Raw genomic sequence first — 26,733 nt, 5'->3', positions numbered from 1 at the left:
CATATAAACAATAGCTTCATCATTCACATGTAGTCCAACCTTAATTTAGTTCAACATGTTCACTTTAATCTCTCAAAATTGTACAATTTCACATATTAACTTTTCCATTTTCAACTAAAACTATCAACAAATTAAGTCCAATTCTCCCCATATTCAAATCAGAGATAATCTATATCATAAAACTTCTAATGTACTCTTTAATTTTATTAATAATTTGATAAAATATTTAATATTAAATAATTATTATTACTATAATAAATTCCATTAACCATAAAATTTTAGCCGCATACTCTAACAAGGAAATAAACTATAAAACACCATATGGGGGAATATGGAAATTTCCCATAAGTTTGGGACACGTGGTCAAATCTTTGGATTTGTCATAACTTGAACACTATAAGTCCAAATCGAGCGCTCTATAGCTCAATAGATTATATTTTTCAAGCACTTTCCAATGATAGGTCACATCATATGGTTTTGAGAAACTTATGGGCATGTTATCCGGGTGCCACCTTTTTAGAATTCAAAAAATGGGAATTTGAAGATTCCCAAACTCACTAATATTGTGTTATAATCTCTTTTCAAACTTTTGACAAATTCCTTCCTTATCTCAACTTATTAATCTTCCTTTATTTCTATCCATCAAAATTAAAATATTCATAATAATTACACTCAGATCCAAAAATTTAAACTCTCTTAACCATTGACCTTGCATACCAAATCCATCTTACATAGCAATTTTTATCATTTAAAAACATCATTTTCTCTTAATATTCACTAATTAGGCACTAAAAACACTCAAAATTTACCATTTCAATCCTTAGAAATTAGATATCTTCAAATCCAGAGATCCATAGTATTTAAAACTTTATAGGCAAGTCTCTTTAGTCATATTTCAATTATTTTTCAATAGATCATATTTAATACTTTTTTAATTTTTCGCTTATTACAAATTACGATTAATAAATTATCATTTTAACTACTAAAAGGTTTATACCTCTCAATAAATTCTTTATCTCAACGTGAGATTTTATTCTTAGGTGCATTTCATCATGCTTAGCTTTTTTAAATTTATTTTTTATAAATAATTTTCAAATCTCATGATATTCACTAATTAGAGCCTAAAAATGCAATTTTTGACCTACTTTTCACCATTTCTTTATCATTTTGATTTATATGATGTAACAATTGAACACCATTTTACTAATTTAAAACTCATAGATCAAAAGAACAATGCTTTTAATACCATTTTTATTTAAACTATACATTTCACCTTTTTTTTATTAAAAACAAAAATACCTAATTAACAGAAGAAAGAAATAACTTTGGTTGTATTTGATAATGTTGTTGCTTGCTTCTCCTCTTCCATTAAACTCAACAATCTTGAAACCCCTTAATCTCCTTTGTTTTTCACTAATATTTGCCAATCTATCCTTAATCTTACTGAAAATCTCTCTCTACACTATGAAATAGTCTCCTCAAGAATGGGATGAAATGAAAGAGGAGAGAAGGATGCTTATTTGCTACTCTTAGATGAGAAAATTTATGGCATTTTCTACATCAACTCATCAACATCCTCCTTCCATGATGATGCATTGCAAGAATATGAGGGTATAGCGACGGCCATTTGTGACGAGAAATAGCGGCATCGCTATTAGCGTCGCATTTGCGACGCAAATAGCGACAGTACCTAGACAAAAAAAACGCAGGCCGAAACCCGAGAGCGTCATTTTGCGTGCATTCACGAAAGAGAGAGCGAAAGGGAGAGTGAGAGGGAGAGCGAACATCTTGCTGAGAGGGAGAGAAAGAGAGAAAGAAGGCTTCTCACCGCCACCGCCACTGCCACCGCCGTTCACAAAGAAGAGGAGGATGTGTACGGAGGGCGAAGAGGAGCCGCCAAACCCTTCTTCGAGCCTTTACGGTGAGTGCATTGTCCATTCTTGTTTTGCTTTTGTGTTTTCTCTCTCTCTTTTACTTGTTTTTGTATAATTCATGTGTATTGAGAGAGGGAGAGAAAATGAGAGAGAAAGAGAGGGAGAGGGAGAGGGAGGGAGAGGAAATAAGAGAGGGAGAGGGAGAGGGAGAGAAAGAGGAAGAGGGAGAGGGAGAGGGAGGGGAAGAGGGAGAGGGAGAGGGAGAGGGAGGGAGAGAGAAAGAGAGGGGGAGGGGGAGGGAGAGAAAATGAGAGAGGGAGTTTTCTCTCTCTCTTTTACTTGTTTTTGGTATAATTTGTGTGTATTGAGAGAGGGAGAGGAAATGAGAGAGAAAGAGAGGGAGAGGGAGAGGGAGAGGGAGAGGGAGAGGGAGAGAAAAAGAGGGGGAGGGAGAGGAAAAGAGAGAAAAAACATTAAACATATAGGGAAAGAGAGAAAGAGAGGGTGAGGGTGAGGGAGGGAGAAGAAATGAGAGAGGGAGAGGAGATAGAAAAAGAGAGAAAAGATATTAAACATAATAGGGAAAGAGAGAAAGAGAGGGTGAGGGTGAGGGTGAGGGAGGGAGAGGAAGAGAGAAAAGGAAATGAGAGAGGGAGAGGAGAGAGAAAAAAAGAGAAAAAACATTAAACCTAATAGGGAAAGAGAGAAAAAGAGGGTGAGGGTGAGGGAGGGTGAGGAAATGAGAGTGGGAGAGAACGAGAGAAAAGGAAATGAGAGAGGGAGAGGAGAGAAAAAAAATGAGAGAGGGAGAGGAGAGAGAAAAAGAAAGAAAAAGAGAGAAAAAACATTAAGCCTAATAGGGAATGAGAGAAAGAGAGGGAGAGGGTAAGGGAGGGAGAGGGAGAGGAAATGAGAGAGGGAGAGGAAGAGAGAAAAGGAAATAAGAGAGGGAGAGGAGAGAGAAAAAACATTAAACATAATAGGAAAAGAGAGAAAGAGAGGGTGAGGCTAAGGGAGGGAGAGGAAATGAGAGAGGGAGAGAAAGAGAGAAAAGGAAATGAGAGAGGGAGAGGAGAGAGAAAAAGAGAAAAAACATTAAACCTGATAGGGAAATAGAGAAAGAGAGGGAGAGGAAATGAGAGAGGGAGAGGAAAAGAGAAAAGGAAATTAATTGTTGTTGTTTGTTGTTATAGTAGTAGTAGTAGTAGTAGTAGCTTTTTTTCTTTTCTTGTTTATTGTTGTTTAGTTTTCTTGTTTTTTGTTGTTGTAGTAGTAATAGTAGTAGTTTTTTCTTCTTTTCTTGTTTATTGTTGTTGAAGTAGTAGTTGTTGTTTTTTTTTTCTTCTTCTTCTTCTTTTCTTGTTCATTATAGTGGTTGTAGTCATGGTAGTGGTAGTGGTAGGGGTAGATGTGGTGGTCGTAGTCGTAGTCATAGTAGCAGTTGTGGTAGTGGTAGTGGTAGTGGTAATCATGGTCGTGGTCGTGGTCCTGTGGTCATAGTCGTAGTTGTGGTCATGGTTGTCATAGTCGTAGTTGTAGTCGTAGTCGTGGTCATGGTTGTGGTCGTGGTCGTGGTCGTGGCCGTAGTCGTAGTCGTAGTCGTGGTCGTAGACTTCATCGTAGTCATAGCTGTGATTGTTAAAGAAAATGAGAGAGGGGGAGGAAAAGAAAAAAGAAGAAGGAACGAGAGAGAGGGAATAAACATATAGCATAATAAAAAAAGAGAAAAAGAGAGAGAGATGGAAGGAGAGGAGATAATGAATGGATAAAAAACAAAAAGAGAGTGGTGGCAAGGTCCAGTGCAACACCACGAGACGGGAAACACTCCAACATATATATGTTAATCTGTGGGTGGGTGGGTGGAGACTTTACATACGTTAATTTTTGCTGAATTATAAGAGAAGAAATCCCTTCTCAAACAATTTAAGAAAGAAAAAAAGAATGATAACAAAAACAAATTGTTTGTCATAACGTAGACAAAATGGAAAATGATGAAGGTCTTGTTGTTCAAGATCGTGATGCACATCTTAATCAGCGTGTCCCATGTCCTTGCTCTCAATGCAAGCTGGCAATTAGACGAAAACATCGATTGTCTATAGAACACGTACGACGCTTCGGCGAGTTTCAATCTGAGATCATTGATCAGGTGATCTTGGATTTTCAGCAAATGGTAAGAAAAGTTAACATCAATCATGCATTGTACTCGCAAGCTAATTGAATACCATATACAAGAAGATTGGGTATAGCTGGCAAATTTTCTATCCAGGGAGGTGACATCTCGTCCCAAGGAGGAGTGCACCCTTTGCGACCAATTAGAAGAGTTCGTGGGCGTGCGATGGATGGAGTGCCTGAGCCAATCCACCACTTAGAAGGTACTACCCAATCTATACCATCAATACTAGAGGAGACAAGCAGCCTTCCAGACCTACCTACAATCTTGGAGCCTGAGATGGAGGCAATGATCGATGCATTGATTCCCATGGATGTCGAGACTTCTGATCCCCTTAGAGAGGAAGCATCCATACCATTATATGATGGATGCCGAGTATCTCACCTGAAGACACTGCTTGCACTCCTAAGTGTGCAAGCAAAATACGGATGGAGCGATGCGAGTGTGATCAAGTTGTTCAGGTACCTTGTACGTACGCTTCGTTGATTTCTTTTCGGCACTATCATTAAAAATATTTATGCTTTTTCAAGGTATTTTATGATTTTTTTCAGGTTACTGAAATATCATATATTACCACCTGCAAATACCATGCCTGAGTCTCGTGATGATGCATGACATGTTTCACAAAAGCTTGGCATGGACTACAATAGCATCCATGCATGTATCAATGATTGCATACTGTTTTGAGGAGAATACGAGACTATGGAGACATGTCCAAAGTATGGTGCGCATAGGTATCGACAAGACTTGCAAGGGCAAACCATCCCTCAAAAAGTTCTTAGACACTTTCCACTTATCCCCCGCATAAACCACATGTTTTGTATGTCTAGCATGGCAAGCTTGACAACGTGGCATGCGCAGAATAGATCCACAGATGGAGTTCAATGAATATCAGCGGATTCACACGCATGGAGCCACATTGACTCTACCTTCCCAGGCTTTGCCCGAGAGCCAAGGAATCTTCGGCTCAGTCTTGCAATGGATGGCGTGAACCCATTCAGTCTGTGCTCAACTTCTTACAGTGTGTGGCCTATAGTCCTTGTCAACTACAATATCCCTCCATGGCTTTCTACGAAGAAAGGACATCTCATCCTTAGCTTACTCGTCCCCAGCCGCTACAAAGTCAAAAATATGGACGTGTATCTTCATCCATTAGTCGATGACCTTGAGATTTTGTGAGAGGAGGGGGTCACTGTGCAAGATATGAGCAAGCGCGATGGTCGACGGTCCGCCAATATTCGAGCCATTCTCATGTGGACGATGCATGACTTTTCGAGATTCGAAGAGTGCTCATGTAAATAGGCTTCTATTCTCGTTGGTATTATCTATATTTTATCTCGTTCAAGTTTGTATTCACTGGATAGAGGTATTGGAATAGGTCTAGTTACCTCAGGTTATCATGCATGTCCATTGTGCGGGCCACAATTAGACTCCTGAAGGTCACGAACCATGAAGAAGATGGTATATCAAGGACACGTCGTTTTCTTGCCAGAAGGTCATGAACTCAAAGAAGGTTTTCTTGGATGACCTCCAACACGTATGAATGCCGCAAGTTGATACGAGCTGCAAATGGTCCACGCGGAGTCACATCCAAACGGAATGTGACGGTTCTCAGTTTTCTACGAGTTGCCATATTGGACCCACTTACAGATCAACCACTTGTTGGATCCCATGCATATTTTCAAGAATGTGAGCAGCTTGCTATGGGACCACATCACAGGAAAGAGAGACACTATAGGGGCACGAATGGATTTAAAGGAGGCAAGCAAGATGGAGGCGCTTTGGCCGCAGTCGAGTGTTGATAGTTGCGTGCAGCTACCTCGCGCTTCTTGGGTTTTGTCCACTAAAGAAGAGCGCATTGTGAAGCAAGTAGTCAAGTCTATCCGCACTCCAACGGGTATGATGTGTTCTCTCATGTCTGCATTTTCTAAAGACGACCAATTATCAGGGCTAAAATCCCATGACTAGTATAAGATATGTCAGGTTTGTACTACGAATGGATTGTAATTGGCGTGCGCATTTTTCTATTTGGAGTGTAGCCATTGTTCATAATGCTTTCTTATTTGTGGCAGTTTGTACTACAACCGATCGCGATCGCAGGATGCCTTACTCCAGAAATATACGGGGCCATTTACAGGTTATCGACTTTAGTGCAATGGATCTCACAGAAGGAGATTAAGACATCCTGTATTGAATCCGTGAGGCGGGGAGCAGTGGAGACGGTCTGCCTCTTTGAGAAATACCTGTCTACTAGCATGCTGACGATACAAGTCCACCTTCTTGTGCATCTTGTAGATGAAGTGGAGATTGCTAGACCTGTCCATACACGATGGATGTTCTTCTTGGAGCACTTCATGAAAACCCTGAAAGGCTTTGTGCGACAACGAGCTCGGCCAAAAGGTAGCATGGCTGAAGGTTGGTTGGTGTCTGAGGCGCTAGTGCATATTTCACAATGGCTACCAACGGTGGATCCAAACAACAAAATGCTATGGTCGCTAAAGGACGATGATAGACTGACCGGAGATATGGTGTTTGAAAATGGGGTAGAAAAAAAAATGGATGCTGCAATGGAGGAGAAGGTGAATCGCTTTTGTATGTTGCACCATGCCTCTATGGAGACGTAGCTCGCCAAGTACCAAATCGCTAGGCAAGATCGAGAGGAAGCGCAATCTGAATTTCGATGTAGTACGCGTCATCGACCGATTCGATATCCCGAGGGCATGGAGGAGATGCCGCAATTCATATCAACGCGATGGTTGCATGGAGCTTTGACCACAGCATCTCGCGAAGGGGTGGAGATCTCAATTGAGGAGAGGGAATTCTCGAGGGGATGTAGTCCAAAGGTGATGAGATGTTTAGGATTTGTCGTATCTATATTTTATATGTGACAACTAATTTGAGTGTTTCAATGTACAGTACAAAATATATAGTGCAGCGTGGTTGGTATCATGGCAAGGTTTGAGCAAGAGAGCCAACGATGAGCAACGGATCCAAACACAGTTATAGATGAGATGGAGTATTTTGGGAACTTACAAAGTATTGTTACGGTGGATTACTGTAGCTTCTCCATGATACTATTCGATGTGCAGTGGTTCAAAGTGGTACTTGAAGGAGCTAGAGCAATAGTTCGACGAGGTCCATCTGGATTTCTCGAAATAGATTCCGAAAAAAAATGGACGGATTTGCGCGACACCTTTGTGTTGTCGGCCCATTGTAAACAGGTGCATGAACTCATTTGTTTGTTTGTTATATTACGACATGATACATGTCACAATAGTTTAATCTCTCTTGTACATGTTTGTGAATATGTAATCTTCTATCCAAACCCCCGACAACCTCGATGGTGGTATGTTATACATTCAGCTCCCCGAAATGCGAGAGTATACGATCAAAGCAATGTTCCGAGCATAGATGAGGACAATATGCAAATAGAGGTGTCGATATTGCAAGGGGTGGAGGCCACCGAAAGCTTGGAGCATGTAAAGGAGCCAACATCGGCTAACAATGATGGAAATACAGGAGTCCAAGAATTCTCTGAGAATGAGGTGGACTCATCCTTTTGTGGTGACATGTCTATCGACCTTCCAATGTATGCGGAGTTGTGTCAGGAGATTGACATGGGACCATAGGATACTTCATACTTGGAGCATCCACTTACTCAATTCATTGACTAATCACTTATAAGGGTACATAAGATATGCATTTTAAGTGAGATTATTTTTTTAGGATTTATATTACCGTGCTTTGTATGATTTAAATTGATTATGCTAACATCATTTTTTGTCTGTGCAAGTGACCTTTTCAGGATGAGTCAAGGGATAAACGATGAGGAGTTCCAGGATATCTTCACGCACATGTCTCCAGATCAAATGGCGAGATTCAGAGACATGGCGGACTAGGAGTTGTCTCGAACATCGTCAGGCCGCTCTATTAGATCTACTTCAACGCGATCAGATGCTTCAGCTTCGAGTAGACGAAGTCGATGCCCTAGACTTGGGCCAGAGGGAGGGAGTGTTTCAGGGTCAGGGGGATGCTATAGAGATATGAAGGCAGTGAGCTCGTGATCGGCACGGGATACAGGTGCGACTCCTCGCTCTCATGGCGGTTCCAGGGAGCGTGGCTCAGGTGGTTACTGTAGAGGCACGAACGCGGTGTCTCCGTCTCGTCGTTCTGCTGGAGTTGCATCATCTCCAGGATTTGTCACACCTATGGGGACATCTGCTCCAATTACTCCGATTTTTGCTCAGCCGTCTGCAGGTGGCACCCCTATGGGTACTACACTGATAGATACTATCCTGGTCGGTACACCGGATGTATTGGGGTCTCCTGGATATGCCCAGGAGCATGGATGCAGGTGGGAGAGGACCTATCTTAGGCATACCCCAGAGGGATATGCCTATCTTGTCGATGATAGGTCAAGAGCCATCATCATGAATGATGAGGGGAGGAGGGTGATGGCTCGCATGAGAGAGTTGTGCCAACAATTTTTTCGGCACAACGTCTTAGATCATTGGAAAAACATACCGGAGGGGAGCAAGGACTACATAGTAGCATCCTTGCATGAGAAGTTTCTGATTCCAGCCACAGCAAATAGATTTTCTACGGGCTGGATGATGGAGTGCATGCGTGCATATATGTCACACAGACGATCAGACGCACGCAAGGCACTCAAGAGTGGGGCTACAAAGCCTGAGTGGCTAGACGCGGATGACTGGCGCCAACTGAGGGAGGAGGCTACAGATTCTCCAGGATGTTGGAATCAACAACGCGAGGCGGCGAGGGCACAACTAGAGGCCGAAGTGGTCCATCATCTTGGGAGTGGCGGCCACATGACATATCTAGAGGACTTTGTAAGTTTTTCTTTTGTTTTGCTTGCTTTTTTTTTGCAATATCCTTTGTATTGACAATCATGTTTCTAACAGTTAGTATTTTATTTTCTTTGCAGCACTCCATTACAAATCACGATCCGACCAGCCTTGAGACTCAATATGCAGAGAGGCACGGTCTCACTGTATTGATCGATCGATTGTATAGACTCGGCAGCCCTGTAAGTCACTCATCTTTCTTGTCCGTACTTACCATGTTTAATTAGAATGCATTATTGTATGGTGGACTGATGTATAGTTATTTCTTTTTTTGCAGAGTCCGTTCGATACTCCTTTGTGGCGAGATGAGCTTTTGGATGGCGAGGATGTATAGCTCGCCCTTGGATCCTTGGAGCTCACACACCCTTCTTTTTTGGTTGCCTGATCTGTGTAGACATTTTCTATGTAGTAGTGATATCTTGTCATGATTGTACCAGTCACTTTTATTATGCGATCATGTATTTATTTCATGTATCAGTGTTATGATTTAAGTACACTTTGTTTTTTTTTTTAATTTCCTGTTACCATTGCTATTAGCATCACAAATTTACATGCATGCATCATTATTGGCATTGTTATTAGCATCGTGGAGCATCGTTATTTGCGTCGGTACACAAATAGCGACGTTGATAACGATGCTGATACCGACTGTTCTATGGCGTCGCCAATAACGACGCTTTTTGCGACGACGGGGGCAAATTTTGTTATTTATATTTTCATCGCTTTTAACATCGGTATAAGGCCTATATCTTGTAGTGATGCCCATTTTTTGTGTGTTTTCTCCCTCTCTTGCTCAACCTCCCATTCACAAGACATTCCCACTCAACTTCTTGATTATTCCTCTCTTCAAATTTTACAAATTTCACACTTGAATTGGTCCTTTTTGGCACCCTTCTACATCTCTGGCCTATTGTTGACCTTGCCTACAGCTTCTTGATCCAAATTCTATACATACATGCTAATTTATACTCGGGTCTTGTTTTGACTCCAAAATGTCTACCACTTCCACTACAAATCTCTTCCCATATCTGCCTTCTATCACTTACTTCTTTTTCACTCCTAACATTTTCTATCTAAAATATCCCAACTCTCTCCACTTCTAACTCCATCTTAGCATTATCAAATATGACTTTACAATCTATTTTTTAATCAAATTTTATGAAAAATATTGCATAATACAAATCCAAAACCGTCTAGATTGCATGAAGAAGAATAGTGTAAAAATAGCTCAAAATAAAGGGTTATGAGCAAACAACCTTCAACTCCTTCGTGTAGAGTTTCCTCATCTCTAACTTGAGATTATTATTCCCTCACTCACTCACAAGAGTTGACTTATTGTCATTATATGTAGCAAATAATAAGAGGAGTCCTCTTTTATATATTTTTAGAAGGGCATAGAGGTTTCGTCTCTTTATGAGTTTTTGAAAAGAGAAAACTAATTTTATTTTCTTATAAAAGTAGTTTCTTTTGTTTTACATGAGAAACAAAAAATAATAATATTTTTAAACTTGTTTTTTTATCCTTTCTGAGTTTAGGACAAGGGGTTTTGTTTTTTTCTTAATAAAATCTTTAAGAAGAGGGGGGGGAGAGGAAGCAGACGCGCAGCATGCCAAGCACTACTTCATAGTGCCCCCTTATCCCCTTCTATCCCCCTTTTCTAAGGTTAAAGACCTTTTTTTTTCTCTCTTTTTTAATTAATATGTATATGTATATATATGTTTTTATTTATTTATTTATTTATTTTAATTATTATATATAATTATAAATATTATTTAATTTTTTTAAAAAATATAAAATATTATAGGGATGGTTTAAGGATTTTTGTATTTAAAAAATCAAAAAAATATTTAAATTTTCTTAAGTATCAAAATAAATTGAAACTTTAGTTTTTAATATGTAAAATTTTAATAATGAATACTTTAAAAATCTAAATTAACTCATTTTAATTTATTTATTTTTAAAACTCCTAATTAATTCATTAAAACTTCATTTTTTGTCATGAAAAATACTAATTGACTTAACTTAGTCATTTGCAAATGGCGAATTAAGTATATTCCATTGTAAAATTTTCGAGTATGTTACATTCGCTTTCTCTTTGAGAAATCAAGAGGTCCTCATCTTAGGAAAAACTTAGAATGTTCTTTCCAAAGGATAGATTCCTCTATCCAAGATGTATCTTTTTCTGGAAAGTCATTCCATTGAATTAATATTCTCTTATGATACGATTTCTCAAGGGCTTTTTCCTAATTTCTAAGACTCTCTCAAATTGGACTTCAAGGATTCCTTGAGTCAGAATTACAACTTGTTCATCATCAAGGATGTGTTCAAGATTGGGAACATAGGATTTGAGTAGACTAATATGAAATACATTATGGATCTTAAGATGAGGGGGTAGGGCAAGTTTATATGCATGAGTTCCAAGGCATTTTATGACCTTCTAAGGTCCATAGTAACTAGGACTTAACTTTTTGTGTTTCACAAGAAATAGGGAGCTTTTCTTAGGTCAAAACCTTAAGAAAACCATATCGTCTTCCTTAAGGGTTTGGTTAATCCTTTTTAGGTCGATGTAGGCCTTTTGTTGATCTTGTGTGGGCCTTATGCATTGTCAAATTGCCTTGACCTACTCTTGCATGTCATCTAACATCCTTTTTTAAGCTTTTATTTTTATGGATGGATTGAAAAAATTAAGAGATGATAAGCACTCTTGCCCATATAGTGCTTAGAAGGGGTCATTCCGGTTCTTTGTTGGAGGGAAGCATTGTAGACATATTCTACCAATGGTAAGTACTCAATCCACCTATTTGGCTCTTTACTACAATAGGCTCTCAAAATATCCTCCAAGACTTAGTTTACTCTTTCAGTTTGCTCATCGGTTTGTGGGTGGTATGATGTGCTAAAACATAGCTGAGTTTTGATGGCTTAGTTCAAAACTTGGAGGTAAAGAGAGTGTCATGATCACTAATAATCCTTTTTGGGAGCCCATGTAGACAAAATATATATTTGATGAAGATTCGTGCGATATCAAAGGCTTTATGAGTTGACTTTACTTGAATAACATGCGCTACTTTGGTAAGCATGTCTACTATTACTAGATAGAATCATAACCTCCTTAAATAGTGGGTAAGCCAACTATAAAATCCATGCTAATGTATTCCCATATCATATGGAGAATACTAAGAGGGTATAGTTCACCAGGAAGCTTGATTTGCTCGACCTTGATCCTTTGACAACTTAAACATTGTATCACATATCTAAGGACGTCTGCTTTCATTCCAAGCCAATAGTAGCTTCTTTGCAATGCATTTAGAGTTTTGCCATACCTCAAATGTCCCCCTACAGGACTATCATAAGCTTCCCATAGAATTTTCTTTTTCAACTCCTAGCTTTTTAGCACATATAGCCTCTGCTAATAATAGAGTAGCCCATTTTGTAGGAGGTAATCCTTGAATTTGGCTTTTTCTTTTGGGGATTTCCTTTCTAAGAATATAATCCTTATTATTTTAAGAAAATCTTGATCTTTGGGTCCTAGCTACTACTTCCAGAATAGGGTCACTGGGCATTGAGATGAGGCTTGCAAGACTTCCTTATTTTGTAGGGTCTTCCATAATCAGTGTCTGTGTAGCCCATGGCTCAAGTATCCTGGCCACCATATGTGCATTTGTTATGGAAGACCCTACAAAATAAGGAAGTCTTGCAAGCCTCATCTCAATCCCCAATGACCCTATTCTGGAAGCAATAGCTAAGGACCCAAAGATCAAGATTTACTTAAAATAATAAGGATTATATGCTTAGAAAGGAAATCCCCAAAAGAAAAAGCCAAATTCAAGGATTACCTCCTACAAATGGGCTACTCTATTATTAGCAAAGGTTATATGTGCCAAAAAGCTAGGAGTTGAAAAAGAAAATTCTATGGGAAGCTTATGACAGTCTTGTAGGTGGACATCCGAGGTATGCCAAAACCCTAAATGCATTGCAAAGAAGCTACTATTGGTTTGGAATGAAAGCAGACATCCTTAGATATGTGACACAATGTTTAAGTTGTCAAAGGATCAAGGCTGAAGCAGATCAAGCTTCCTGGTAAACTACGCCCTCTTGATATTCTCCATATGATATGGGAATACATCAGCATGGATTTTATAGTTGGCTTATCCACTATTTAAGGAGGTTATGATTCTATCTAGTAATAGTAGACATGCTTACCAAAGTAGCGCATGCTATTCAAGTAAAGTCAACTCATAAAGCCTATGATATCGCACAAATCTTCATTAAATATATATTTTGTCTACATGGGCTCCCAAAAAGGATTATTAGTGATCATGACACTCTCTTTACCTCCAAGTTCTAGACTAAGCCATCAGAACTTTGTCATGTTTCAGCACATCATACCACCCACAAACTAGATGTCACCATATAACAAGCCACAACTCCCATTGCAAATGCTATATCACACATAGTGGCTATCATGGCATACATCAAGCTAGCCATCATGGATATATATGATATGTTGGCCTTCTTAGCCTTCTCATCATCTGACTAGGGACAAATCTGCATGATCAACCTTCACATTAGAAGGTAATGGGTAGCCAATAGGCTTATCACCATATGCATATGAAACCGCTCAAGGAATTTATGAATGTACTCCTTCTATGATAGGTAGAGGAGCCTTTTAGAGCAATTGCAAGTAATACATATACCAAGTATATGAGAGGCATACCCAATGTCTTTCACATTAGGAAAAAAAACGAACTCATAAATGGGCCTTTTAGTCCCCCCTCTCTCCTCCTTAAAACAAGGAAAAGAGGAGAGAAAAATAGTAAAATAATCCTCCTCTCTCTCCACTTTTGCAATCTCGTTTTGCCTTTTTTATATTATCTACAAAGATATACTCAGATTCATTCTCTCTCCTCATTCAAGAAGTCTTTTTCAACCAAATTTTATATTCAAAAAGGAGTTAGTTACGGGAGTGTGGTGCTTCGTTTTCAATGCAAACAAGGAAAATGAAATTTCGAAAGTTCCTTTTAAGATATTTTGGGGATTTTTTATATTCTAGCTTTTGGTCAAAAAAAAAACCAATTGGTCAAATGTCGTGTTTTTTGGAGATTTTTTGGAGGCAAAATAGAAATATCTAAAATACGAAAAGTCTTGGACATCCCTACCCTCTGAGCTATTTTCCCCCATATCTATACTCTCTCATGGCTCTAGTATGACCTCTTCTCTGTGTTTATGCAACCTTCATTAATAGAGTGAATTACTTACACCCTCCTTTCCCTTGGCACCTTTGTGTGCCTCTCTGTGCATCTCCACTCTACCTCTTGTGACAACCAAGTAGGCTCCCCGTTTCTATTAATAGTAAAATGAATACAGGAAAGAAGGAGCTGCATATTGAGGTAGAGATTGAATATGCCCTATTATTCAAAAGAACCCGGCGTACCAGTGTCAACCCTCAAGTTTTGTAGAGTTACAGGCAAATGGGATTGAAACATGTGGATTTGTGGGTTGATGGGGGAATCTACCCAATTGACCCCTTAAACAATAAACCTCCAACTTTCTCAGGAATCACAAATTTGCTGAAGTATGTGTGCGAGGGTGAAAATGGGTTACTCGGTTATACTAGACGACTCAATGATCAGGTGTTCAAAGTATTTACAACTTGTCAAGTAACCATAAAAAATTGCCATGATGTGATCGTTGCATATCAACTTCATATACAACAGCTCATAGGACAAGTGGTACAGCTGAATGACACTATAATTCAACAAAACAATCAAATTATTTCAATGCAGGGATACTATCCATGACATTGGTATCTCATATGAGGAGGCAAAGGCACAATTGGACGACTTGAGAAAGATCAACAGCAAGCTAACACAAGAGCGCAAACGAAAAAAGAAGCCAATCAATGAGTTAATTGTGAATAGGGCCAGTGGAAGCGACGTATCAAAGAATGTAAGGTAGCTCAAAAAGAGAACCTAGGTGAGGGTGAGGTTGGATTGTGTATTAGTAGATTACTGAATGCAAGTACATTGGAAAACGCTTTGAGCAATCCTAAGTTTAAGGCTGTGAAGGAAAAGGTGATTGAGTGCACATTAAAAGATGTGTCAAATGAGTTCTCAGATGTGGATACACAATCTATTTGTGACAGGGCCGGTATTAGCACAACGACTTACTCAAAGATATTCAAAGGTGTGGTGTGTGTGTGTGTGTGTGTGTGTAGCTACCAATGCCAGAGTGTGCAGGTTGGGTTATATGCCTATATGTGTGATGATAAAGTACTAAAGATTTCCTTGCATGTGTGAGAATGGGTGTCTATATATGTACGCAAGAGGAGAGGGTGGTGAGTTAATGCACAATGCAAATGGACCATTGTGCTACTAGTGTATGTGTGCCTTGAATATTGCATACTTGTATTGTGTACCTATGCATTAAGGTTTGTACTAGGGGATTGCATGGGTGCACTAGAAGATATTTTAAGGTTGGGGTTGTGTGCCCTAGAAGTTTTAATCCCAAAGACGATGAAGATAAGCAGGGATCGTGCTTCTCCCACAATGTGTGTGCGTGCGTGACCTACAATGTAAGGTAAATGTGTGTTACTTGTGATTCCATTCAAATATAAAGCTAAGGTATGGCTTCAAAGTTTTATACCAATGTGATTTTTTAATATCCCATTCAACATTAATGAAGATAGACAAAGAAAGAGCCTTGGAAAGTGGAACAGTGCACTCAATACGATGTACATCATATATAACTAGGAGTTGACATTGCATCATTCAATTGAATCTCATTGAGATTAGAAATAAATTAAAGATGCAATTTACAAATGGTTTATTCATAATGAGAAAACAAAGCCCTTCTAGGTGAGCTTTTGCATAAAGTTGATTCACCATATCTTATTCATTTATTGAAAGATAGTTTTCTCATTATGAATAAACCATTAGGAAACTACCTTCATTACAAATGAGGGCTGGGTTTGGTCGTGTGCTGAAGAGAAATAGAATCGTGCCTCTTCCTCAACCTTCAAAGTTAATAGAGGCCCGATGGCAACTTAATACAAAGGTTTTGGAGTTGATAGGAGATCCCATGCATGTTCAATGTGTGGAAACACTAAAGGTTGGGACCAAAAATGCATATGAGGTGAAGTTCACCGAACTCAACAATTACTATTTAGATTTGAACAAGGTACAGTCAGCAATGGTAATGTACTACAATATGTCTGTTGAAGAATGTAATGGTAAATTGCAGTTTGTTATAAAATTAGATGAAAGTGAGGTCATCAAAGGAGTAAAGCTTGAAAGAGTTAGTGTAACTCTGATGAATAGAGCTTTACAATTCGACAAGAATAACCTAGGAAACTTTAGTGTCCAATCTGAGCGCCATGTGTGGTGGCTCGCTACATTTGAAGTTTCTAAGGAAATATTTGAGGTGTTGCAGCTGTTCTTTATGCACACAAGCATTCCAAGCATCATCGATCGTCATGAAAATGGTGAGATGCTCTCGGTTGAAGGGTATGGTCAATACTTGGTTGAATGGCATCTTGCAAGAGACTTGAAAAATTTAAAATGCATGTGTGGAATCTCCAATTATGCAAATACAAAGAATCCATGCATATATTGCTTGACAGAGAGGGTGGAAGGAAAGGACCGAAAGAAGAACTGGCGAAGGATGACAAGTGATGCATCGACACACAATAGAGAAGATCCCACTTAGAAGCCCATCTTCAACATTCCCTTGGATCATATTCACATTTTTTTATTGCATGCTTTTGTCAGAATCATGGAGAAACTTGTATATGAATAAATTTAATTTACTTATAGGATGCAACCAGAAAAAGAAGCCATTGTAACCTATAGGAATGTGGAGCGAGTGCTATCAGAAATTGGGCTACACAAGCATCAATTGACGATTGAAAAAGATGAGAAGAGATCAGGAAAATCTGGTAACTTGCCAAAAAAGCCTTACTTTGGAGGAGCAAAGGCTAGGAAGTTTCTCTCAGCACCCATCAATATGAAGGGAATGTCATGGTTCGTAGGCCACATGACTACGATGGGTGGAAAAAGTTACATTTTGTAGTTCCTAATTGAAGTAATGGAGGAAAAACAAGATTGGCCAAAGCTAAGATTTGGATAAGTCTTAACAAATTGGCACCCTTACTTCACAAGATAGTGTTTAACAATGAAGATAAGCAATAATTTATCAATGTTGTGTATAGGTTCTAGGAAAACATGGTGGAAGCATGGGGCAAAAGCTCTATCACACATTACATGGTGCGTACTAAGTTAATATTTTAAAATAGTATGAATTGTATAAACTATTGAGCATAGTTTTACTCGTGTGTGATATATGTCTTTGTAGCATATCCTTGAGGCACATGGGCCATACTTTGCAGAAAAGGGAAGCATCGGAATTTGATCTATACAAGGGATGGAAAATTCACATTGGATAGCGCATGGTGCATACCAAAGAAAAATTGATCATGGTGGAGGGGTGAATGGTAGCAATCCAATGATCTAATTGCTATCTTGGTGGTATATGATTATAGTAGCGGATGAAGCTAAACTCTCTCAAAAGAGAGCAAATGAAAGTGCTGATGAATCGGCTGCAAACATGATGGAATCACATCGTGTCACTAAAAGAGTGAGTTATGAAGCCTCAAGTGCCAAAGAAAACCATGCCAAGTGGCTAGAAACAAGGCTTCGACAAGGTAGCAAATGGGTTCGAAGAGAGCTAATATAGTAAGATGAACAATGTGAGTCAGTGTGAATGCAATTAATAGTTTAAGAGAGAAAGAGAGAGTGTGCATCTATGTGAATGAGTCTCACAATTTAGGGTTATATAAAAGAGGGTTTCACTTTCTATCTTATTCATTGAGTTCTCACATCTCTTATACAGGAAAGATGGCTAGGTCTAAGGTGGTTGCAAATAAGCTTCTGCTCAGAGTCCCATATCGTGTTCAGCCCCTTGGAGCATCTACTAGCTCAGATGCTGGTGCACAGATCGGATGCCGTAAGTGCACATAGTGAGCGTCAGAAGGTCCCCAAGAACAAAAGAACTCTACTTTTTGCACACAAATCAATGTAGAAAGCATGCACAACATGAACAAGAGACCAATTGGGTGCAATCTCCCCCCATGCCTTGTGTGAGTGCTCTACAAAGCATGTATTTTATGTATTAATCATCTTAAAGCTCAAATAATAGCCCAAATTACAAAATAGCACGCTTTTGGCTTTTGAGTTTGCTTTAGTGCCAAGTAGAAATAAAGCTAATAGGCGGGCGCCCAAGAAGTCAGGCATACCCAATACAATGTCCAAATACAAATATCTAAATCGTGCACCCATGCGCATACAAAAATAATAAATAAATATCCAACGCCTTGATAAATAGGCATGACAAAATATAGGCGCCATGCCTAAGGTATGCGCCCATCAAAATATAGATGATAACTTGAATACACGCTATCCTCCAATGCTTTCCACCGCCACTGCTGCTATCTCTACACATCAACTGAAGCATTCACAATCGTTAGTAAAATAATACAATTAAACTGACAAAAGTGAATACCTAGCAGTCTTCAGCTACATAAATAAAGTAATGAAAAATTTCACACAAACTTTCTGTAAAAACTAGCAAGACCTAGAAAAGAAAGTAACTCATGCGCATTTTTGGGTATGGCCCAATTCAATATTGCTTCTATCTTTTTAGGGTCAACCTTAATACCTTCTGATGAAATAATATGACCTAGATATTCAATTTCTATTTGAAAGAATTCACTCTTTCCTGGATTAGCATACAATTGATTATCTTTCAACAACTTGAAAACTAAAGACAGATGTTCATAATACTCTTTCTCATTTTTACTAAATACCAAGATATTATCAAAGAATACTATAACACAATGCTGATATTTCAAAAATATGTGATTCATCATTCGACTAAATGTAGCAGGTGCATTAGTCAATCCAAAAGGCATCACTAGAAATTCATAATGTCCAAATTGTGTTCTAAATGCAGTTTTGAATATATCAGATTTATCTAATCTCACTTGATGATAAGCAGATTTAAGATCTATCTTACTAAATATGGCAGAACCTTGTAGTTTATCCATAAGATCATCTACCCTAGGAATTGGATATCTATTCTTAACAGTAATCTTATTCAGGGCACGATAATCAATGCACATGCAATAAGTATTATTCTTCTTTACCAGTAAAATAGGTGCGCCAAATGGAGAACTACTAGGTCTAATTAATCCTCTGGTTAGCAATTCCTCTATTTGATTTTGAATTTCTTTCTATTCAATTTGGTTATGCCTATATGGTGCTTTACAGGGTGGTTGTGTACCAGGAATTAAATCTATTTTGTGATCTTCGGGACGTGAAGGTCCATGTGGTAAATCATCAGCAAAACAATCTTTAAATTGAGCAAGGAATTGTTTATGCCTAGGATGCATATGTTTTTCTTTAGCTTGAAGTTCATTCACCCAGATTAAATAAGATTTACTACTTTTACGTAATGCACGTTTAGCTTGAGTATGAGTAAGTAGTGGAAAATTATTAGATGCGTGCATACCATGCAATGTAATTTGTTTTCTTTGAAAATGAATTTTAATTGAATGCGTGGAATAATCTATGTCAGGATTATGCTAATGACGCCAAGGCATACCTAGGATAATATCACTGGACTATAAAGGTACAACTAGGAAATTTCTACGTTCAGTGTATTCACCAATTTTAATTTCTAAGTTATGCACTTCTTGTGTTCCATTATATCTTGTGCCTAAGAATGCTGCTTTAATGCGATAATATGTAGAAACAGTTTGTAAATTCAATTCTTTCACTAACTTTGCAAAAATAAAATCATGTGTACTACCATCATCATGCAAAATAATCTTTTCTTTACCATGCACTAAACATTTCATTGTCAACAAAGAATGTGGAGTTGGCATACCTAGTGAAGTATCCGAAGGAGTAGCAATGTCGTCATCATCTTCTGTAAAGTCAGGCATTTTCTCACGTTCTTCTTCTTCCATTGCTCCAAGATAATTGATATGGACAGGTGGTTTCTTCAATTGGCAATTGGCTGCTAGATGTCCAGGTTGATGGCATTTGTAACAAACTATTGGTTTGGCTTTAGATACATTGTTGGCAATGGCAAGAAGACTAGGAATATTGGGATTTGGCTATGAGGATGGCTTAGGGTTTTGATTGGTATTTGATGGCAAAGCAGGTGGTCGTGTCCAAGACTTACGGAATGATGATGGAAGAAAACGACTTTGATTGAATCTTCTAAAATTTGAATTGAATTGCTTGGAACCATAGTTACCATTTGCTTGAAATTGTTGTGGACGCTTGTCTCTTCCTCGAATCTTATCTTTAGTGTCATGAGCCAAAGAAATTGCATCTTCGAGGGTTGTAGGTTTGAACATATTGACTTCAGCATAGTAATGTCCAAGTAAGCCAAACATAAACTTGCGTTTGTGAGTCGCTTCATGTACATCTTCTAGCATTCGGAGTTGCAATAGGGCATTCCAAAAACGTTCGGTGTATTGGGAAATAGGTTTATATTCTCTTTGCTGTAGAAGATCCCATTGCTTTATGGCTTTTTCATGAAATTGTGGAGGAAGGAAATTCTGCAAAAACTTCTTTTTGAAAATCTCCCAGGTAGTGGGACAATCAATGCTCTTGTGAACCACAGTCCACCATAGAGATGCTCGATCAACTAAATGATTAGTGACACATTTAATTTTGTCTTTTTCAACATATGTCTCTTCATGAAAGTAGTCATCAAACTGACTAATAAATGCAAGGGCAGTCTTTCCATCTCGAGTTCCATTGAAAGTACGGAATTTGAAATTTCTTTTACTTATCTTTGTTTCTTTGCAGATGGATTGAGCTTCGAGTGTCGCATCGATGGTACGTCGAATAAGATCTTCGGTTTGCGGTTCATCTTTGTCGGTGGTAGATCGTTGCAAATTGGCCAATTGAACTTGCAAACCTTGTCGGGCTCTTCGTTCTTCATTAAGCTGCATCATAATTAAATCCAAATTTTGTTCCATCGTAGGTTCAGGAAAATCGCCTTCAGCCATTAAATCGTCCATATTTTGTTCCGTCATCCTGTAAAAAATCCAAAAGACCTCACTCTCTCAAAATCTAATTAGCGGGATGAGCGTAGCTCAAAGTCGGGTATACAACGCTTATAGATTTTTGTTTGGCTTTTATGGTCTTTGTCCTTTGCGGTTGCGGGATTTGTTGTCTTCGTAAAAACTACGTATGACCTTCTGCGTGTGCTGAAACTGGTTCAACAAGTCTGTGTGTGCGAACAAAGTCTTCCAGGGAGCAATTTTGTGGTTCTGTGCTTCTGCGCAGGAACAGTCTTTATGGGAGTAATTGAGATAAGTTGGATTTGATCTCTGTGGACTTGCAGGACTTACAGAGTAAGAAGACTTGCAGAACTTGGTAGATTAGGAAGATTTATGACTTGTAGCTTATATAACTAAGCTTGGAATTGATCCGTCAACGATTTTTGAGGGGGGGACCATTTTTTGCGCAGCCGAATCCGTTCAGAACATGCCGCGATACCAGACATCGATTTTGTGGAGCTTTAAGCTTTTAAATAAGCTTATTAAGCTTTTGATTTAAGCTTTAAAGCTTTTGGTTATGGAGGAAAGCTTACTGTTGACTGTGGAAAAACGACTTGGAGAAGGAGATGTTGACATGGTCCTCTGCCTCCTCAGGCCGGTCCTTCGCGATCAGAGGCTGTAGACAGAGGTTCTTGACCGCCAGGAATCCACCCGTATCGACCATTCGCGATGAAACTCACTGTAGAGCTCGATCGTTCCAGGAGCTCCGCCTTCGCGCAAGATGAGTAGCGATTGGAAGCTTTCGATCTTAGCTTCGCTCTGATACCACTGGTGCACAGATCGGATGCCGTAAGCGCGCGTAGTGAGCGTTAAAAGGTCCCCAAGAACAAAAGAACTCTACTTTTTGCCCACAAATCATGAAGAAATCATGCATGACATGAACAAAGACTAATTGGATGCAATCTCTCCCAATGCCTTGTGTGAGCGCTCCACAAAGCATGTATTTTATGTATTAATCATCTTCAAGCTCAAATAATAGCCTAAATTATAAAATAGCACGCTTTTGGCTTTTGAGTTTGCTCAAGTAGAAATAAAGCTAATAGGCGGGCACCCAAGAAGTCAGGCATACCCAATACAATGTCTAAATACAAATATCTAAATCGTGCGCCCATGCGTATACAAAAATAATAAATAAATATCCAACACCTTGATAAATAGGCGCGACAAAATATAGGCACCATGCCTAAGGTATGTGCCCATCAAAATATAGATGATAACTCGAATACACGCTATCCTCCAATGCTTTCCACCGCCACTGCTGCTATCTCTACACATCAATTAAAGCATTCACAATCGTTAGTAAAATAATACAATTAAACCGACAAAAGTGAATAGCTAGCAGTCTTCAGCTATATAAATAAATCAATCGGTTAGAAATCAATCCTAACCTTAATTTATCACGAGTGCGCACTCTAAACTCATAAACGTTTATTAATTTAATATGTATTTTGCGGAATCACCCGCTATGGAATCACCCATATATAATGAAACGCCCGAAAAGGATAGGCGTCCCTATCGACTTCTTGCACAAATAATCCACTTTGTGTATGAGCCCCGATAATAAAAGTTTACGAAATCCACCGTGAAATATGCCTCCTGGCATCAGATGCACCCCCTTCTCAACCTAATCCACCTTCCTCAAGCTGCCCTCACAAGGGTCCTCCTCAGCATCTCCACAAGAAACGCAAGTGGAAGCCAGGTACAGTGGCCTTGAGAGAAATTAGGAGGTATCAATACTCTTTTGATATCATCATTCCGAAGGTGAGCTTCTCGAGACTTATTTGCGAGATTGTGCAAGATCTCTACCGCATAGAAAGCAAGAGGTGGTTTTTGGCACAAGGTCAGGATATACCTGATCTCTTTACAAAAGAATGTCTTCATGCTCTACAGTGTGCTGCAGAGGCCTTTGGCTGATGCTCAACATTGTGCAATACATGCGAAGCGCATCACTGTAACTCCCAAGGACTTCCAACTTGTAAAAAATATTCAAGCAGTGAAGGATGCATTCGTTCCAATGGAATGAATACAATTTATAATGTTATCTTTTTTGGCATAGTGTTATCCTTGTGCATTGGACATATGACTATGTCCTAGTGCAAAACTATTGTATGCGCCCTTAAAATATGAATTAAAATTTTACACTTGTCCTTCGCTCTCAACTTTGACTGTGCATCTTCGCTATATTTTCAATTCTTACTTACAGTTTTTGTTAGCACTATCAATTTCAATAGGAATAACATGCAAAAATTTTTGGAACCTTTAGTATATGCCTTAGGCTAAAGGAGGGAATATTAAGTAAATTCTACTCTTTGGCCCCAAGGGGGAGAGCGAATATGCGATGGAATTATTGTCGTATCTATTATTGCATTGTTTGGGAAAAATACAATTAGTTTTGTTAGTTGATTGAACAACACCCTAAATGTTTTTCTTTCAATCAAGGGATTGTTGCATTGTGATTTGGATAAATATTCCAAGGCTTGTGTTGATGGCAAATGCATGGCAGGGGTCTGTAATGACAAGTTTCCATGGGAATAAAGGAATGTTTTTCTAGAATATGATATTAGGGCTGATTGCTTTGATTGTGCTTGAATTTTAATTGGATTAATTAAGAAAGGATATTTTGCACACATGGATCATCTCCAAGATCACATCGCAGATTATCTCGAGAGGCACTGCTCGATTCACAGGTCAATGGTCGAGTGGTGAAAAGGCCAACCACAGAAATGGCATCTCACTCCTAGACCGCTTGTGGGTCAGGTGAAGCTCTGGACACCCCTTGCCTGTCCAGAATGGAGTTGGAGATCCCAGTGAGCCCATTGTCTAGGACGTTGGAAGATCCTATTCTAGATAAAGGATGGAAATTTCGGTGCCATGAGACTTGGACCGGGTACTTCTGTTGAATAGAAGGGATACATGATTCTCCTGTATGGACAGGAGACAAAGATTAACTTAAAGATAAGTTAAGAAACTCGTTTGATAAAAGGACTGCTTGTTTTATTTTTGTGTATGTGTTGTAAATTACGTGAACGAACTCTGTGCCCTAAAAGGCTTAATTAATGAAGCTGATTTTAAATGTCGCACATAAATGTGGTAAGACCTAATTAGACAACTAAAGCTATCAAGGGAAGCGGGTGGACAGAATTCCCCGATGGGTCCGTCCTACGGCTAGGTGGTCCCAGAGAACTAGGAGGCTTCTCACAAGGATTTACTGTCGAATGACTTTAGGTGTCATTAAGTTAGAACCCAATTCATGCCGTTTTAGGGGACCGGAATGGGACTCGGGTGCATCTCTCTCGTTTCCCATTCTCTATGAACCAAGTGTAGCATAAATCTGCTTCGACTATGTTGTTCCTACTCAAAGTGGGTCATCTGGAGCTCGATGCTAGCTACTTCCTAGAGACTTGGCTGATAGGAAAGAAACCCTGACTTCAGGTCGGTCCTAAGTGGGAATGGCCAGATACTTCCGCTTCGGGGCAAACTCGGAAAGACCTAGATTGCAAACCCTGTGACATTCTTTGCGAGTGCCAGGTGGCGCTTTCTAGACTCCCCTCCCGATGGGCTGTTAAAACGTGTCCCACAAGTGGTCAAGCGGACACGTCACACACACGTTTATTTAATAAATATTTATTTGTAGGAACAAAGTAAAGTATCTTATATTCATCAAGAAAAATACATGTGATGGCTGTTAGTGATGGTAAATACAAAAAGCCGATAGCCAATAATAACTCTCAATTGTTCCTTGGCTTTTTCATCGGTGGAGAGGAGGAGCTAGCTTCCGATGAAAATATAAGTTCCTTCTTTGCTTCAAAAATGATGCGCTCCCCCTTCAGCTCTTTCTCTAAGAGAAGTGGATTTGACACTTTAACGAGGTCACCTAATGTAGCAAGCACACACATTTCTCCACCACATGTTTGGTCAAACAAGTAAAGAAGCTTTGGCCGCTTGATTAGCACCACCTTCTTCAAGCTAGATGTCACAGATATCGCTCAAAAAGGTCCAAACTTGGTCAAAGCTTGAATTTTCATGATTATTTCTTGCCCTCCTGGTGAGCACTTCTTATGGAAGACCACCAAATCTGCAACAAGGTTATCAATATACTCCTTCAGAGTTGAATCCTTCCGTCGATCCACATGTTGAGCTCCTCCTTGCCTTGATGCAAACTCATCTATATGCAATATGTCCTGAATGACAAAGTCAAATCAACGACTAACCTAGAGTTATTAGAAAGTGATGAAACTTGATGGTAGGGTGCATCGGTCCCCTGGAGTCCATCGGTGAAAACTTGGCCAAAAATGATGCCTGGAACTGCCCTGTCTGAAGTCTGGCATCTGGGGCCACTTTCAAAGAGGGCAGTTGCAGGCATCATTTTGGCCAAAAAGTGGCCCCAAACACCAGACTTCGAACAGGGCAGCTGCAAGCATCATTTTTTGCCAAGATTTCACCGTTGGAATCCGGGGGACCCGACGCACTCTACCATCAAGTTTCATTGCACAAAAATATATGGTAGTTAAAAATCTCACCTTCTCCAGATCATCTTGTATCTTCATTTCTTCATGTGTCAGGGAGGCACCTCTTTGGGCAAAGGGATCTACAAACTCCTTGATAGGAAGCTAGGACCTTGGTCCAAACAAATCATGTTGTAGTGCTACAAATTCAGCATCTGGCACAGGTAATCTTCTTCAACCGAGGTAATATGCTCATGTACTGCTATGATGGCACTCATAGTATCTAAGCTTGTGCTATCATATCTTCCAATCTCTGCCATTGTCGGATGCACATCCATGTAATTATAATTGATCAGGTCTTCCATTGAATCCCTGACTAGGATAGAAAACAACTCTTCTTCCTTCATTTCCAAGTATTGCAGTACATCTGATAGAAGCAAGTATTGTACACCATCTACTTCAATGGGTGTCAAGGAGGCAAGGTTGGGTTTGTCGACTTGTGGCTGTTATGAAAAAGATGGCACCATGAGAGCCAACCCTTGCTCTGCCACCACTCGATGTTCCTCTTCAACATTTATGAGCTCTTCAATCGGTTCTTCTCCCTGTATGTGAGAGAAACAACCTATGGAGTTGTATCTTCATCGCTCTCCTCCTTTAGGGGTGTATCCAATGCAAGGAGGTAAATTGCCAATGCACAATCACACTCCACAAGATCCAAAGGTGATGTGCCTAGTGCACTTCCCATGGAAGCAGTGCATACTCTGTGCGAAGGATCCACATGGGCCAGACACCTATTCACCACTTTTTGGTGATTCTTCCCTGCCTGAAATACCATGAGCTGTTCCAGAGGCACCCAAGTCATGTCGACAATTCCCTCGATGGAATATGTGCATGTAGCAATGGTGCTCACAAAGTCTTCCAAAACCTGAAGGGGGGGATCCAGTGATGAGAGCACGCTTTCAAGGTTGAAGTTCTTAGAGAAAACCTGGAATATCTCGTCACCCTAGTTGGCAAAGATAGTCTCATGGATCCACTCATCAAAGTGTGCGCGAGCATGCATCGTAGCAGGTAGGAGGAATGTGGTGGATATAAAGAGATGAAGAGAGAAAGTGTAAAATGAAATAATGAAACAATAACTAAACTAGTTCTACCTTAAAAACCTTAAGTTTTAAACCATTAAGGGTTGTTCGCATAGGATATTTAGTTATGGCTTTACTTACGTCTTTGTAAAGTTTACATGCATATG

The sequence above is a fragment of the Lygodium microphyllum genome, chromosome 19 (assembly GCF_053477565.2).
Source record: "Lygodium microphyllum isolate KBCC chromosome 19, Lygodium_microphyllum_v1.1.10, whole genome shotgun sequence".
NCBI classification, from domain to species: domain Eukaryota; kingdom Viridiplantae; phylum Streptophyta; class Polypodiopsida; order Schizaeales; family Lygodiaceae; genus Lygodium; species Lygodium microphyllum.
This window is presented reverse-complemented; position numbering follows the sequence as displayed.